The sequence below is a fragment of the Topomyia yanbarensis genome, chromosome 2 (genome assembly GCF_030247195.1).
Source record: "Topomyia yanbarensis strain Yona2022 chromosome 2, ASM3024719v1, whole genome shotgun sequence".
Taxonomy (NCBI): Eukaryota; Metazoa; Arthropoda; class Insecta; order Diptera; family Culicidae; genus Topomyia; species Topomyia yanbarensis.
In genome coordinates this window covers 255,346,011-255,361,969 of record NC_080671.1, presented here as the reverse complement: position 1 = coordinate 255,361,969, position 15,959 = coordinate 255,346,011, and the positions used below count along the sequence as shown (strand labels likewise).

Sequence of the window (15,959 nt, the reverse complement as noted above, 5' to 3'; positions counted from 1 at the left end):
GAATTTTCTCAGGTTAATATTCATGACTACAATAAAGTCTCAACAAATTCGCAAAAGACATGAACTCTGTTACTATTTTCTGAAAAATAAATTCTGCATAATTTTAAAACTTCAAAAATTGCGGTTTCGGAATTATGCCGTTTGGACAGTATGATCGATTTTCACCAAACCGAATTTCTGGCTACGCCGCTGATTTCAAATAAGTAGAAACAATGTCGTTCTACACTCGTTCAAAAGAAACTTCTTCGAATGCTGAATATCTATTATAATACAATGAAACCCCGATTTTATCAGCCAAATATGAACATATGTTTGATGGGCTCTAGCAGACGAACAAGACTGAATTCGAGTAAATCCTTTCTTGAGCATGTTTTCCTTATCATGAAGATATGCGAAATATGCGAAAATAAAAAGTTCATCATAATCAGAAATAGTTATCAGACTACATCAAGAGACGAGAAGAATATTTTAAGAGCTTCAGTTTATTATAAAGAAAAAAATGCCCGATTTAGTCAATGTCCCCATTTTGTCAGCCTAAAATACACCATGAGACTGATAAAAATGGGTCTTTATTGTATGTATTATTCGCTGTGTTTCACATTAATAGGTACATTTCTTTTTTGGAGATTTTTTTTATTGCATCGAACTACAACAATTTTTAGGTAGTTTTCAAGGGGTTATTTTATAGACTTCTTCCAAAATTTGGCGAACCTATTCCAATTCGTATACCAATTAATTGGTATACTTAATATATATGTTTATATGTTGCAGATAGAGAAAATACTGAAATTTTCAGCTTTTTTCCTACACAGTATTACGAAAGCTTATTAAACAATTTTTCCTAATAAGTTTGTGAAAATTATAAACTATTAGAAATTTTTTAATAGTTTTATTTTTTATTTAACCGTGATTTTTTAATAAATAGTGACCATCGCTTCACAACGTAGTCTATTTTTCATGGCTTGCGGTGAACACGATCTCTCGAATTGCTGAACTGAAAATTATGGAATAGAAATTAATTTTTAGTATTCTTTACAGACCCGCTGGTTCCCTAAGACGATTTCGCTAGATTTTCAGAGCACTGTGCACCCATTGCATTAACGCAAGTGCGGAAGGTTATCGAAAAGTTTCGTGAAAATGAAAATTCCAGTAATGATGATGATTTTCCCAAACGGTTCGTTTTCGTGAGGTTTTTATTTGTTCTTTGGCATTAGGATTAGCGAAAATAATTCAAATCAAGGATACTATTGGGAAGTCACCTTTAGAAAAAGTCGATTTTTTCGCTTTCCCATTGATTTGGTTTGAGATTTCTAGCACTGATGTTGTCCTATGCTGATTTGAGCGATTCTCTGAGTACTGCCGCTATCCCATGTAGTATGTGTTATCAAAAACATCGCGAAGCATCAAGTTCTAAATGTTCTCAAACGATATAATATCCGAAGAGAGTGATAAGAGTTATAAGAAATGTCTCATCACACTGTTAGGTGGATTAAAAACGTTTTTTTAATAAAACTGCAAATCAATCGATACTTGTTATTATTTTTCAGACCCAATGCTCCTGCATTTTAATTTCGGCGCGCACTTTGTATTCAAAAGCTAAATTTTCGAAATTCTTCAGGTGAAATTCCGAAGTAAACAAACAAACAAAAATGTTTTTCTTGTGGTTACATATACGGCCAAGGAAAGTCGTTTTCGCGCGCTATCGCAACATCTAGTCATTAGTGGAATAGCTGTGAACTCGCCCTAAATAACAAAAATGCTGAAATTTACAAACTTCACCTAGGGTAATGAGCCTATTTTCGCCCTAACCATGTAAAACCGTTGGTTAGAGCGGCGTTAGCTTTTCTGTTCAACGTATTGGTTCAAATGGTGATTTTTGATATCATAATGGTTCATAAGAAGAAAGCAAAGATATTGGTACCAATTCATACGCATTGCATCAATTGTATTACGAGTAATTAATGAAATGGTGAGTCACCCTTCCTAATACGACTAAAATAGGTTCTTCACTAGAGGGTTAATCAGAACATTATATATTTCTAAAGGTATTCTTCTACTGAACACATTCGGGGATCATTACAAGTTTATTAAAATTTCTTTGCACAGCTGGAGGCATATCAATCACATCGATGCGTGTACTGAAACATGAGTGATGTTAGGTGATGGAGCAGTAATAGACGTTTTCTGGCCACATTGAGAACTTGAGCCCAACGTCTTAAAATGTTTTTTTTTATTTTGATTATAGAGGATTTAACCTTAGGGTCATTCGCCTCTTTCCGGGTTAGAGAAATCTCTTTTGGAAAAATCTCTAACACTATGTGCGGGGTTGGGAACCGAACCCAGGTGAGCTGCCTACAATCCAATCGATTTACCAACTACGCTATGCCCGTCTCCTGTCTTAAAATGTGTTTGTATGTATGTGTTGAAAATACGCCGGAGCACGTGGTCTTTGAGTACCCCTGATCCGGGGAAGTGTGAAGCGATATGTCGGCTCTAAGCGTAGAAAATCATAGTCGCACAGATACTAGTAGGGTGGAGCTGACAATTTGAATAAACTCATCCTACCGGTTCCCCCGTGGAGTAGACTAAATCCGCGTCGATGTACCAGCGGTACGTGGTGGAAGCGTTAACGAACCGGAAGCTGCGTTACATACCGAATCGTCGGACTGACCTCCACGCTTCGGTATCGGTAAAAATACCGCCAACGAGGAACTCTCAGTCGGACTAGGGTAAATTCATCGCAGGGACCTATCGGAGCAGATATCGACGGGAGCTAAATAACTCGGCAGCTCACCGCCAGTCACTGTCCAATTGGATTTTTTTAGTCAAATGGCTCAAGTGCACAGATGATCTAAATGACCTAAAGTTTGACACAAAAGTGTTGAAGATTTTTAAACCATACTATAAGAAAAGATATTATTTATTGTCACCCAGTACATACCCAGTACACACACTGACATTTGCTGAAATCGATAAACTGAATCGAAAGGAACATGAAACTCGGCCATCCGGACCTCGGTAAAAAATCGATCTTCAGAGCAATTATATAACCTATCAATTAAGGAAACCAAAATTTTGCCCCAACCTGTACTTTTCAAGTGATCTAGTAAATGTTTCAACAGGTTTCAACAATTTAATATACTCTCAAACTTGTACCTTTCTCTTTTATTCAAATTATGATGCGATAGCTGGTTATGTTCAATATAATTGTGGAAATTTATATTACATTCTTATTACACTTGGCAAGTATATACAAACACACGAAGGCGATGAACTTGATCAGCAACACGTAAACGTAGACACACTTGAAACAAAAAAAAACATTTATTTAGCTGAATCAGCATAAATTCAATGCTTTCTTCATTTTATTATCTAATTCGTTTATATAACACAGCTTAATGCGGTAACATCACGGAACCGTGGGTCTTTTAAGAAGTTACCATATGTGACAATAAAATAAAACAAAAACAAATATTAGTGAGTGTCCTTCGGATCTCTTCCACGCAACTTTCAATTCCCCTTTGCATACTTCTTTCGCGGAGTGGAAAGATTTTTCTACTCATCTACTGCATCTTGGGGGTCAATTTCTCTTATTCACGTCAATGACATTACCGTTAATGTTATCTTGATGCCTATGATCAGATATTCTTCCTTGCCTACAGCATTACCGGTCACCAGCGTAAATCCGTCGTAATTGGTGATAGCAGTTGATTTTGAGCTATTGGATGCTTCTTTTACAGTTGTTTGTATGGCCTGAACAGCTGCCCCAAAATTGGCAACCATTTGTAGTACAGGTGATGGTATTGAAGATTGTGTTTCGAATCGGTTTTCCGTAAATGATGTCAATCGGTTGTGATGCATTCTCCTCAGCAATAGGGATAGGTCCTTCGGCAAGCATCCTCCCCACAATAACACCGTTACCCGCGATGTAATTTATCCAGGTATCATGTGTAACGGATTCCACTTCTTCGAATTGTTTCCAGGTTTTAGTTACCGTTCATGAATGATACCGTTTTTCAGTTGATATTTTTCTGTGATAATTAATTAAAAAGAAATACAGTTTACCGTTTACGTTTCAGCCTACTTTTTTGTTTCTGCCATCCTCAGAACGTTAACACAGTTGTTCGAATTGTAATTGATCACGGGGAGTACGCGGTGATGAGCCTTAATCCTCTGATGCCCAAATTATGTTTTACTTAAAAATACTATTGTAGATTGTTTTTGTAATGAGAAAGCTGGAAAATATACTGCCAGCTCACGAAAGCTATAGATTTTATTGCTAATAACTTTTATTTCCGGTGTTCACAACATAATTTCACAAATACAGAGGGGTACTACAAGCTAGCAACTTAACAATATTTTTTTTATTTTCTTCTTTTTCAATGGCAGTTTATGGGAGGGAAAACCGGCAGTTTAGGCTATCTTAGCCAATATTATATACATTAGGTTTCTGCTTCCCATGTCGTAGGAGGCGATTGAAAACAGCAGCCGTCAAGTGTATCTCCGTGCCGATGACCGAATAGTCAGTTGCGAACAAAGTATCTTGAGGCCCTTGCTGGATCTCTGAAGTCCTTAAGCACCCTTCCAGGGTTCGCTATGTGCTGGGCTTAATATCTTCAAATTGTTATGCATTATTTTTCGGAGATGAATTGTGTCGTGCTCTGGACGACAATGTTAGGAATAGCACAAACAAAAGTGGGATCAAGCGTACCCACTCTCTCTTAACGTTATTAATTGTAATCGAATTTAATTTGGATTGGAGCTCTGGCTCCTTAGGTAAGAGTTGAAGAGTCTGAGTCACACATGAATTTCCCTGCATCATTTTGCCTTTCTCCTATAGAAAAGTTGTGCAATCACTCTGAAAATCGGCAACATAATCCAGGCCTAGAGCGCTGTGAGTCATATACCATTTGGTTCGGTTCGTCGTGATCGAAAAATTTATGAGTGTATGTATAATAGACTGGCAACAATTTTGGTTTTTTTGGGAAAACTGCTAATTCAAATGCTAATTGGATGCAAATATCATGTGCAAAATATGAGCTTTCTCCGATAACTCTAGTTCACCCACAAGAGGTTTCCAATTTCTATAGTAATATATATGGAAACTCGGAAATAAAAATTTAAAATCAAATAAAAAATTCCACAGTAACTCTGCATATCCCAAAACTTCGGTCGTATAGCTTATTTTAAAACGAACAGCTCTGTTGAAGGTTGCATATTGATTAGAGGTTCCCCGACAAAGTTATTTAACTTTGAAGACCAACCGATTTTTTTGAAATATTAATTAAGGAATTCTAAGCATGTGCGAGAAAGAGAGGCAACACATAACAAAAAAAAAATACTGCCCCAGGACAGCCACCAGACGCGAGCGTAAAGCTTCTCTTTCCTAATTTTACACTTTTTAATATTTCACAATATATAATATATTTAATATTCACAAATGACGACAATGAATGCGGTTCATTTAAGCCACGACCGGCATCCACGCTTTCGTGTGTGGGCCTCTCCCTTTGACTATGCAGAGAAAAGTGTACAAAGCGAGAGGGCAAACTATAGCAGCAAAACAAAAATGTATTTACTGCTGTACGGAAAAGTGTACTCGGTTTGGCTACCGCTCTGGCAAGAGCAGTAGTGATGCGTCGCTGTAGCGGGCTGTACGGCTTGTGCAAATGTAAATGTACCTGAAAAAAAGTAAATTACCGGTACCGTTCGCATCTCTGGTTACAGCACCCATCCTCGACACACTACCAATTTTCGACCATCCACACAACGTGACAATTTCTGTATGGTAGTAGGAAAGCTAACTGTGGGTCTAGAATTAGTGCTCTTTCCCTACGAGGACAATCTGGGCGGCAAAATTCAGTCTGTCTACGTTACTGGGCCCTTCGCCCCCTTGTGCCATTTAGTGCCACTTCCTCGTTGAGCTTCCGACTTGTTCGCGAACTACTCGGTGTAGTCCCCGACGATGGATCTATCCTACTCCGACGAAGAGTTCCGCCGGCGAGAGAAGTTCGAAAGCGAGCAAATCAGCCAGGTGCCGAAGTCAGTTCGGCAGTTCCGGTGGAGTAGAGCGTCTGGTTTGCTGGAGCCCCGGCGCGACTGTGGTGTCTCGTTGCAGTCTACTCAGTCTAGGTCCCGGCGGTAAATCTGACTGTACGCTGACGGAGAGTTCCTTTGCTAAAGAAGTTCTCCCGATACCGATTCTTCTTTGATTTCAGTATAACAAGTTCTTGAGCCCTTTAGCTCCGTGCCCGGTGCCATTTAGCACCGCAACTTCTTTATGCCTTTTAGTATTTTTTCTTGTACCATTTAGCAGTACTTTCTTGATGAGCCATTCAGCTTCCCGACTTGTTCTTGAACTACTCGGTCTAGCCCCCAACGATGGACCTGACCTACTCCGACAGAGAGTTCCCCGGCGAGAGAAGAGCCAATCAGCTAGGTGTCGAGGTCAGTTCGGCGATTCTGGTGAAGCAGGGCGTCCGGTTCAAAGGTGACCGGATTATCCGCAACTAGTTGTGTCCCGTCGCAGTCTACTTAATCTAGTCGCCAGCGGTGAATCTAGCTTACGCTGACGGAGAGTTCCCTGGCCAAAGAAGTTCTCCCAATACCGATTCTTCTTTGGTTTTCGCTATATTTCTATCGGAATAACCGGTGGGGTGGCGTGGTCGGTCCTGCGCTTCGGATTGAGCGTGGCGTTCGGTTCGCTGGCGTTTCGACGACCCATACTCGGTGCTCTGTTGCTTTCTACTCGACTAGTCCTCGGCGGTGGGTCTAGCTTGTTCCTGCGGAGAGTTCCCTGACGGTGATCGCTCTCCCGAAACCGTTGATCGATGTTCATCACGCCGTTTCCGCTCTAAGACGCTCATAATCTACATCATAACTATATTGACTGCGTTTCACGTCTTTATATCGCTGTCATTCTGTACGCTACATTATCCGGGTTGATGCCCGGTCCTCCCGTTTTAAGAAGCTCCCTGCACGTCGCTTCAACCCTCGGACATTCGAAGACCACATGCTACGGTGTCTCCTCGACGTTCTCATACTCCGGGCACAATGGTGACGTTGCGTACCCGAACCGATGAAGATACTTCCTGAAGCAACCGTGGCCCGACAGCCGTTTCAGGTGGAAGGTCCGTGGTTTCTATTGACCCAGGTCGACAGGTTTGGGAGGAGCCGGTAGGTCCACTTTCCTTACTCCGTATTGTCCCATTGCTGCTGCCAGGTCACCATCGAATTAATTATTCACTACGCAATCGCAACTCCTTCGACCACTAGCCGGAACGTCGTATTCAGCTTTTCGCGTTCCCGCTTGGTTTTCAGCGTCGCACCCCAGATAGGAACCCCATATCGCAGTATAGATGACGAAACGCTAGATAATAAACCGACTTTTCGCAGATGTAATCAACGTGGTGTTAAAGCTCAACCGGTCACTTACTCCCAATTGCATCAGTGCACGCTTCGATGCAATCACATGCCCTTTGACGGTGACCTGTATCCACTGAACCGTTTGGCAGTTGCTGACCAACAACACATCCGTCTTGTGGTGATTTGCAACTTGACCTCGTTCATCCAGCTCTCGATCGCGTCTATTGTCTCCGTCACCAACACCTCTACTTCTACAAGTGTTTCACTCATCGCCGTTAGTGATACGTCGTCTGCCAAAAGCACGATTTTCACTTTCCCGGGCATCGTACATCCCGTTCCAAACAGTTGGACTTATAATGGAGCCCTGAGGAACGCTCCCTCCGACTCTCATTGACTTCGTTCGTCTCGTACAGCAGTACTCTACTCTGGAAGTAGCTCTTCAGGATCTGGCTCATTCTTCTGTGCAGCACACACCAGCTACTGTGCCTCCCACATTTCGGGGAAATTGTCATCGTCTAAACACTTCTGCAGTCGCATCCTGAACATGTCCGGATATGGCAGGATCGCGCTTTCAGCGCCACGTTTGGTATTGCATCCGGACCGAGGGCTTACTTTTATTTTAGTTGTATCGACGTTCCTTTGAGCTCGTCGTTAGTCGCTTGCCACTCGGCTGTGTTAGCTTCACCGTACGGTGTCGGTAGCCAGGTAGTTGGATCGCGCTTCGGGAAGAGACTCTCAACGATTATCTTTAGCTTGTTTGTGAGGGGAAACTATGCCACTGCGACCACTATTCAGGTTATCTTTTGTGGCTGCCCCTGTTTGTTCTTTAGCTTACCCGGGTATATTTGTTATCTGTAGCCTTCATCTTCGTCATGACGATTCAGTACGCGTCCCCCAGGGATTAGCGTCTACTTTTCAGCACAGCTACTCATGGCAAACTGGTATACTAAGCTTGTTCTCCCATTTTAAAGCGTCCCTAGCTTCTCTAAACTTCACTTGCGCCCCTCTCTCACTCTCTGATCTTGCACTCTGAGCCCGCCTTCTGGATCTAAGACAAGCAGCGTGTAGCGTAGTGAGCTACTCATTTAACCAGTAAGCTGCACACCGTCTACTGCATGGCTCCAGTTTTCGTGTCATTGTAACGTCAAAAGCCGTCACAATCCTTCTTGTTAGATCAGCCGCATCAACGTACTTGATTTCGCTGTTCGCCGAAGTGACTCAACAAAGAGGTTTTTGTTAAAGGCTTTCGTCTTCCACTTAGGTTGCCGGTCGTCCTTCTCCGTGCAGCAGCATGGTTCTATTGGCCGATGCGGTAGCGAATCGCCTGGTGGTCGCTATGGAGATACTTCACGCACACTCCCCAGTTCATGTTTTCTGTCAGTCAAGGACTACAGAACATGGCGGAATGTCGATGTTCGTTTCGTGAACCAATAAGCTCCCAGTTTTGTCACGATATCAGGAGCCACTTCGCCGCGATCTACTCGTTATAGTCCTCGGCGGTAGACCTAGCCTCCATAACGAGCCGAACGGTAGGTGTCGAGGTCTGTCGCCAATTTTCACTACAAGGAAATATTCTCACAAGACAACTTTCCATGTGAAACTTTGAGAATTTAAATTAAAGAAAAATCCATTAGGCGTATTTTTGTTTAAAATGTTCAATTTTTTCAAATTACTTCAAAATATTTCGGGGGGGGGGGGGGGGTTGTACTCAAATCCCCCACTACTACGCCACTGGGGATGTATAAGATGATACAGGTATTTTTCACTGAATTTATTGTTTGTTTTGCCAATATTTCATATATTCTCACATACAAACTTGAAAACTCTTGTGAGCGACCTAGAGTTTTCGGAAAAAGCTCATATTTGACAAATGGTATGTGAGGCCATTTACCGTTTGATTTAACAGTGTTCCGAAAAAATGTCGAAATTGTTGCCGGTCTAATGTATAATTTTGATTCACTTATTCAGAGATGGCTGAACCTTTTTTTTCTCAAAATTAGTTTCAGACAAACATTATAGCGCTCACACAGGACATTGATGTTTTTGTCGATTGGAGTCCCTGGTTCAGAGTTGCGGGTGCACAATGCAGTCAAACGATAACTTCCCATATAAACTAGTACCGCCATGGTTTCAAGATGATGCAAAACCTATTAAAATTACATGCATTTGTAGTTCTAGACCGCTAACTTTCCCCGTATGCGTTACTAGTAAAGTATTAAAAATATCTTTTGTTTGTGGTTATATGTAAGATCTATACAAATACTGAATACTCTTTAACGTTATATGTTATATTTAAAAAATATAATTATTCTTGGAAACCGAAAAAAGGTTAAATCTTTCCAATTCTACTTATAAAACGTTATGAATACTTCAAACATATTAGGAAAAATCTTGCTGTCGTCTTCAAACAGAATAGATTCTAAAATTACGTCAGCAAATAATTGTTAGATATATTCCTAAAGGGTGTCGTGTTACCTGTTAGGAGATAAAGATCAGAAGGCCGATCAGTCTGACGGCAAAGTAAATCACTGCAACAAAATTTAAATTATCTCGAAATTACTACATTTTTACATTTTGGAAGATTATTCTTATAGGCATTTTGGCTATGAAATTATGTTTTATTACACGGGGCATCCGACAACAAATATAATAAAATATAATATTAGGTTTTAATTATTTGACAAATGTCATACTTTGCAGTGCACATTCTCTCATAACGAAAACGTGATTCCCGGTAACACATTTTCGAATAGTTTTACTACAGAGAATAGACAAACACCTCGAGCGGCGAAGGGTTGTAAAAATAATCGGTCTATTCAAAATACCGATTGCTGGAATTTTACCGGCTGATCGTAGCGCCGGCTAGTGGTAAATTGTTACTTGCTGCTGTCATTTGGAAAGGATAGTTATTTCTCTTACACACGTTAGAAACATGATTTGCACGTCAGTTATTAGTGGTTACAAGTCATAATAGGACAGCCGCAAAAAATATGGGTGCGACAAAGAAGATACACGTAGAGTCAGTGGAAGACTTTATCAAGAACGTAGCACGGAAGATTTGCAAGACGATCAACAAGATGAGGAAGAAATAAGCCATGGGATCAGTTAACATGACCGTGATGGAAGACTTTTGAACAATAGTATAGAAAATTCCGAGTCAAACTCTTCTATGGCCCGCAGCCTATCTGTGAGAATCAGGCCCGTTTCACACAAAACCTTTCCCAAAATTATTGAAAGAGCTTGTATAACTTTGAACCTTATTGTACACAATTCTTCAAATACAGCGAGAAGTCGAATAGAACCTACCAATAGAACAAATATATTGGAACAATATATTCAGTAGCATTAGCCCTGCAATTGTGTTATGCACTAGAAATCAACATAATAAAATATGATGAAATTTATACGACATGCAAACAAGCATGGTTGTAAACATGCATAGTTTGAATCGAAAATTGAATTGAAAATCAAATTCGAATCAACGCACATATTTAGAGCATCAAAAGGCATATAGTTTTATCTCTTTATTCATATGCTTTTACACGCCATGTATTTTTCAAACACATCCGAACATAAAAGCAGAAATGCATTAGTTTTCAATTGACGTGAAAAATGAATGCAAAATCCGTTGAATAAAACACGTGTATTTGCGGAATGATTTGGTTTTACATCTATTTTCATGCTACCAATACGTGCATGATAATCAATGTAAAATTACAAAATATTTTTTCTGTGCGCTGTGAAGTCTATCGAAAATGACTTTGCTTTACTTTATCGGTTGGCTTTACACCTGACTGCTTGTGAACGGATTGTTTACGGCTTCAGGAACCGCAGCTCCAATTTATTACAACTAATAGAACTTTTCAGAAGAGTTAAATCTAAATCATATTACCTGCTCTCTAACGATAAGCAAAAAAATCGAAATGAGCACAAATATTTGTTCAGCTGGTTTTCCTTATATACGAGCTTCTAAACAGCAGAAATATCAGAAACGCGCACAATATGTATACGTATTGCTATCACCGGCATTGAAAGTGAAACAAACGATTTAGTAAATAAAGTGTACACTGTACTTTACTTTAACACTATTCTGAAATATAGTAACATGCAATTCCAAAATAGTTATCATTTTCTGTACTTGGCAAGTTGCATCGGTTTGTTTGGATTGTTTGCATGCATTTTTTTCTTTCAATATTATGCCATCGAACCACCCGTGCATCTCGCACACCAATTCACTGCGAAACAAAGCGATGCGGTAGGTGAAAAGAATCATTGAAAACCGGAAAAAATATCCAAAACTATGAGGCGGAAAATGAATTTTTTTACTATTTTCGCAATAATTGTTGTATATATTATTATATATTGGAATTACCCATGAAATTCAGCATCGAACAGTGTTTTTCAATTTTCGATGTATGCTGTCAGAGCTAAGTTATAGCCATTTTCTTGCTACAAAAGACATTCCCGGCTTCAGAAAGGAAAATTTCAAAATTCCAAGCATACTTAGTTGTAGAAAATTTAATTACGAAGAGATAAGTATTCTTGGATTTTCGAAAAACGCTTTTATTTTTGAGTTAATCTCCGAGAACGAAAAAATCATTTTACCTGACTTTCACGTTAATATAGGTATTGGTCAGTTTATTAGTAAGTATTTCGATGTCCTTTGCAAAATTCTGTAAGTCCTCCCCGTTTTTCGGTTTCAGACTCTTTAGATTCGCTAAGGCTGTATCGGAGTTACTTTTATCTCCGCAGTTGGCTTGTATTTTTTGAATTATTTCGTTATATTCCGTTGGGGTAGCAGTAAATAGGTCACTTGCTGTCCCACTGAGTCTTGTCAAAATTAGTTGAATCGTTGCCGCTTTCTGTTCAGCTGACGCTATGGTTTAGACAAAGGTTATTGAGCCTATGAAAGACTTGGCCCCTTCCGGGCGCCCGCCATAGACTGGTATCAGTGTAGCCAGCTCCAAGGCGGTTTTGACGGTAAATGCCATTTTTTGGTTTTGTTTATCTTTCTTTGTACAACTCCAAATGATTAATTTGGAAAGAGTTCTTAATTTCAGAGACCGTTTTTTGTATGGTCTCTTGTCATTTTTTCCTTGGTTTCAGTAGCTTCTGATTCGCTACTGTAACCCTTATCTGCTACAATGGAATTGTCTAGAAAATTCAGACAGTGTTTATAGTGGGGTTATGCATAAATGACGTAGCATTTTGGTGGGTAGGAAGTATACCAAATTTGTGATGAAGTGTGACGAGGGGGAGGGTAGGGTAGGAGGTTGTGCGACGTAGCATTAAGTTTAATTGGTTTACGGGCTTCAAAATCCATTGATTGGAGAAAACAATTCAATGTTGCTTCATTGCTAAGAGAAATAAATTCAAATTCACAAAAGTTACTTTTCAAGCGGATTTTCATGTGGTAAATTTTATGATTCGCGGAATTGCAAACTCGCAAAAAAAAAAGATTTTGTATGTGAATTTAACTTGCTACATTAGTTAGCTAATGTTGCTAACTAGAAGTAAAAACAATATTGTTGTTTTCGCTGTTTAGTTCACGACTGATAAGCCGAAAAATACCCTTTACAAATAAGCTCGACAGTCAAGAGGCATTTTCAGTAGCTAACTAGAAGACTTAGTTTGATAACTGAATTGAATTTTGTCTTCCTATTCAACCAAACAAAATTAGTAATTTAAACGAACGTATGCTTCGTAGAACCATTGGCAGCTGCAGGATAAAAATCAAAACAAAATTGTAAACATTATATTTGTCATGAAATAGGCGTATTTTGTACGTAATTTGCTGTTATAATGAAAATGTTGATAAAAGTCATCAGACATTTTGTAAGGACATGTATTAAAAGAATTGAAAAACATGTATTTTTTCATCCACCAGCCGCGTTGCGGAAGGGGGGGGGGGTAAGTAAATGCTACGTTATTTACAAGAGGAAGGTTAGAATTTTGTGAACAAATACTACGGGAGGGAGGTGTCAAAAATAGCCGAAAAAAGCTACGTCATTTATGTACGGCCCCCATAGAGTATCTGTACTGCTGACCAGATCTCTAATACTGTCAATTCGGTGTTCGAACCATTTTAGTATAATTTTGTATTCCCTTTCATATTCTTTGCTGGTTTGTGTTTTTTGTAATATATTTTGCAGTGTTCTGGGGCGTGTTTTGCTTTTGTAAAGGTTTCTCTATTCCTTTTACAGGTGTTGCTCGATTTCTCTGAGCCTTTCCATACAAAAGAACTAAGATTTAATAGGCATACCCAAAAATCTCTTTTATATTTATATTATGAAAAGTCGTATCAGTTTTATAGTCGAAGATGGTGCAACTTGATGTGCATTCCATCTTAAGTCAGTGAAGCTATCGATTGTCTAGCTTTTTTGTACGCTCGCTTCTCTATTCGGCGATTGTATAACTTGTAAATTGTTGTTATTAAATGCACAGTGGAAATTACCAAGATCCACCATAATTTAAATTAGCGATCGTTGTGTAACTCTTCGTGCTGTTCTAATTGGTTTATTATGTTTACTTGAGGGTCTCCACTCGTAGAGGTTGTCTTAGAATTTTTATTGCCCATTGGGCGTCTTGTTCGTTATGTAATGTTTGTTTATGTGACGGTTGTTAATATGTATATATTGGTTGATTTCAATCAAGTAATGATTGTTCGTAATTATAGTTTGCCTAATTGTTTTTAGTTTGGTAATTTTGTCTAATACAGTACCGTAGAATATTTTTGGTGGTTCCATTTCTCGGGTTGTCCGCGCTGATCCTTGGGTTGCGCAGCATTGATGTTTGTATTTCGTTGGTGAATGTTGCCGCTGGCTAATCCTATTGCTTGTAGTCGATATTTCTGCGTGCACATTACTTATATCCCCGCTGTTGGTTCAGGTTATTTTGCTCGTTCTACTTCAATCTCGATCCGCACTATTGTATGTTCTTCGGTTGTTTTCACCGGTTTCGATTTGGTTGGATGAGCTAACACTTTTTCACTTTTGTCGTTTGTAGATTGGTTAGGCTTTGATAACAGTTTTTGTTCATATTGAGTAAAAAGTGATGAATTTTGCAAAACATGTTTTTATTTTATTGTTTAGGTACCCCTAAACATCTTCGTGAAATATTTTGTCGATATTCGAAATGTTTATAGTAGTTTTAGTTAATTGAAAATTTATGCATTTTTTATTATAATATTTTTTACAGTCAAAGCTTAATTTCGAATTGCACCAAACTTCACTGGTGGTTTAACGAATGTTTGGTCTAGAAAATATCGAAAAAAAAGTTTAACAAATGTTAACTATTTCTACTATTTTTTAAACAATTTTTCAATAAAATGCAGTTTTAAATGGTTTCTTCACACGATATTCATTTCGTTTAAGTTGTAAAATGTTGCATATATTATCAGCTTTGAATTCCAAGAAAAAAAAATTTGAGCAAACATCCTTATATATATTTTATAAATATTTGATTTTTTGTGTTACCCGCAGAGGTTAAAATATTCGCTCATTCTCATGACAAGCAGTTTATTGCGCAGCTTTTTCATCCTTAGTAGGCACGGACCCAACTTTTCACCTTTCAAGAAATTGCGAGAATTTGCTGATACCATTAATACCATTAATATATTACATTATAGAATTTATTTCCCCACATTATTGCAGTATTTTCATTCTAAGGATCTGTATCTACTCATTTTTGTGAATTTTTACGAAACCATTAGTTATTCGGCAGTTTTACATTAGGCGCGAAAATATCATCTCATATTATACCGCGAAAAGATCCAATGCTGTCTTGTCGGGAAAAGTTGGAGAGCAAACAATGTTACATCGTATGTTTGCTTTTTTATTGCTGGTCGAAGTAGGTGAAATATCGCCTTATTCTGTTCACGAATGCAAAAATTGTAAACTCTGGTTACCCGGCATGCGAAAAACAACGCGTGGGCGAAACAGTCGCTGGTCGCCACGGCACGCTTGGACCAACATTGCACTAGCGAACCTGCCGTAATTTCCGCGACACGTTTGGACAAGTATAAAAGTTGGCAATGATGAGCTTCGGTTGACAAATGGCGTGTGACGGACTCAATCAATCAGTTTTAGGAGACCAGGTTGTGCGATTAAACTTAATAAATACATACTATTTATTACTTCATCGTTTTCGTGTGTTGAAATGAGTTATAGTTCTGTGGTTGATATGTCACCCGAAAGAGCGCTGTAATTCTTTACATAAAATAAAAACGCTTTTAATCCACCTAACAGTGTGATGAGACATTTCTTATAACTCTTATCACTCTCTTCGGATATTATATCGTTTGAGAACATTTAGAACTTGATGCTTCGCGATGTTTTTGATAACACATACTACATGGGATAATGGCAGGACTCAGAGAATCGCTCAAATCAACATAGGACAACATCAGTGCTAGAAATCTCAAACCAAATCAATGGGAAAGCGAAAAAATGGCCAATAAAATAGACATACAAACGAATTATTGCTAATGCTCTGTTAATAAAATATCTAAATTCCTCAATCAATGCATTGTGGTGGGAAAACTGAATTTTCCTGAAGGGGTTATATATTATATTGAGCCAAAATATCGATTTTTT

General features: G+C 38.8%; 1 protein-coding gene across 5 annotated transcripts in view; it reads right to left on the bottom strand.

Moving 5' to 3' along the window:
- LOC131683083 (integrator complex subunit 3 homolog) overlaps window positions 1-15,959 on the bottom strand; it is an 891,455-nt gene that overhangs the window by 297,129 nt on the left and 578,367 nt on the right. The gene's annotated exons all lie outside the window — the stretch shown is intronic.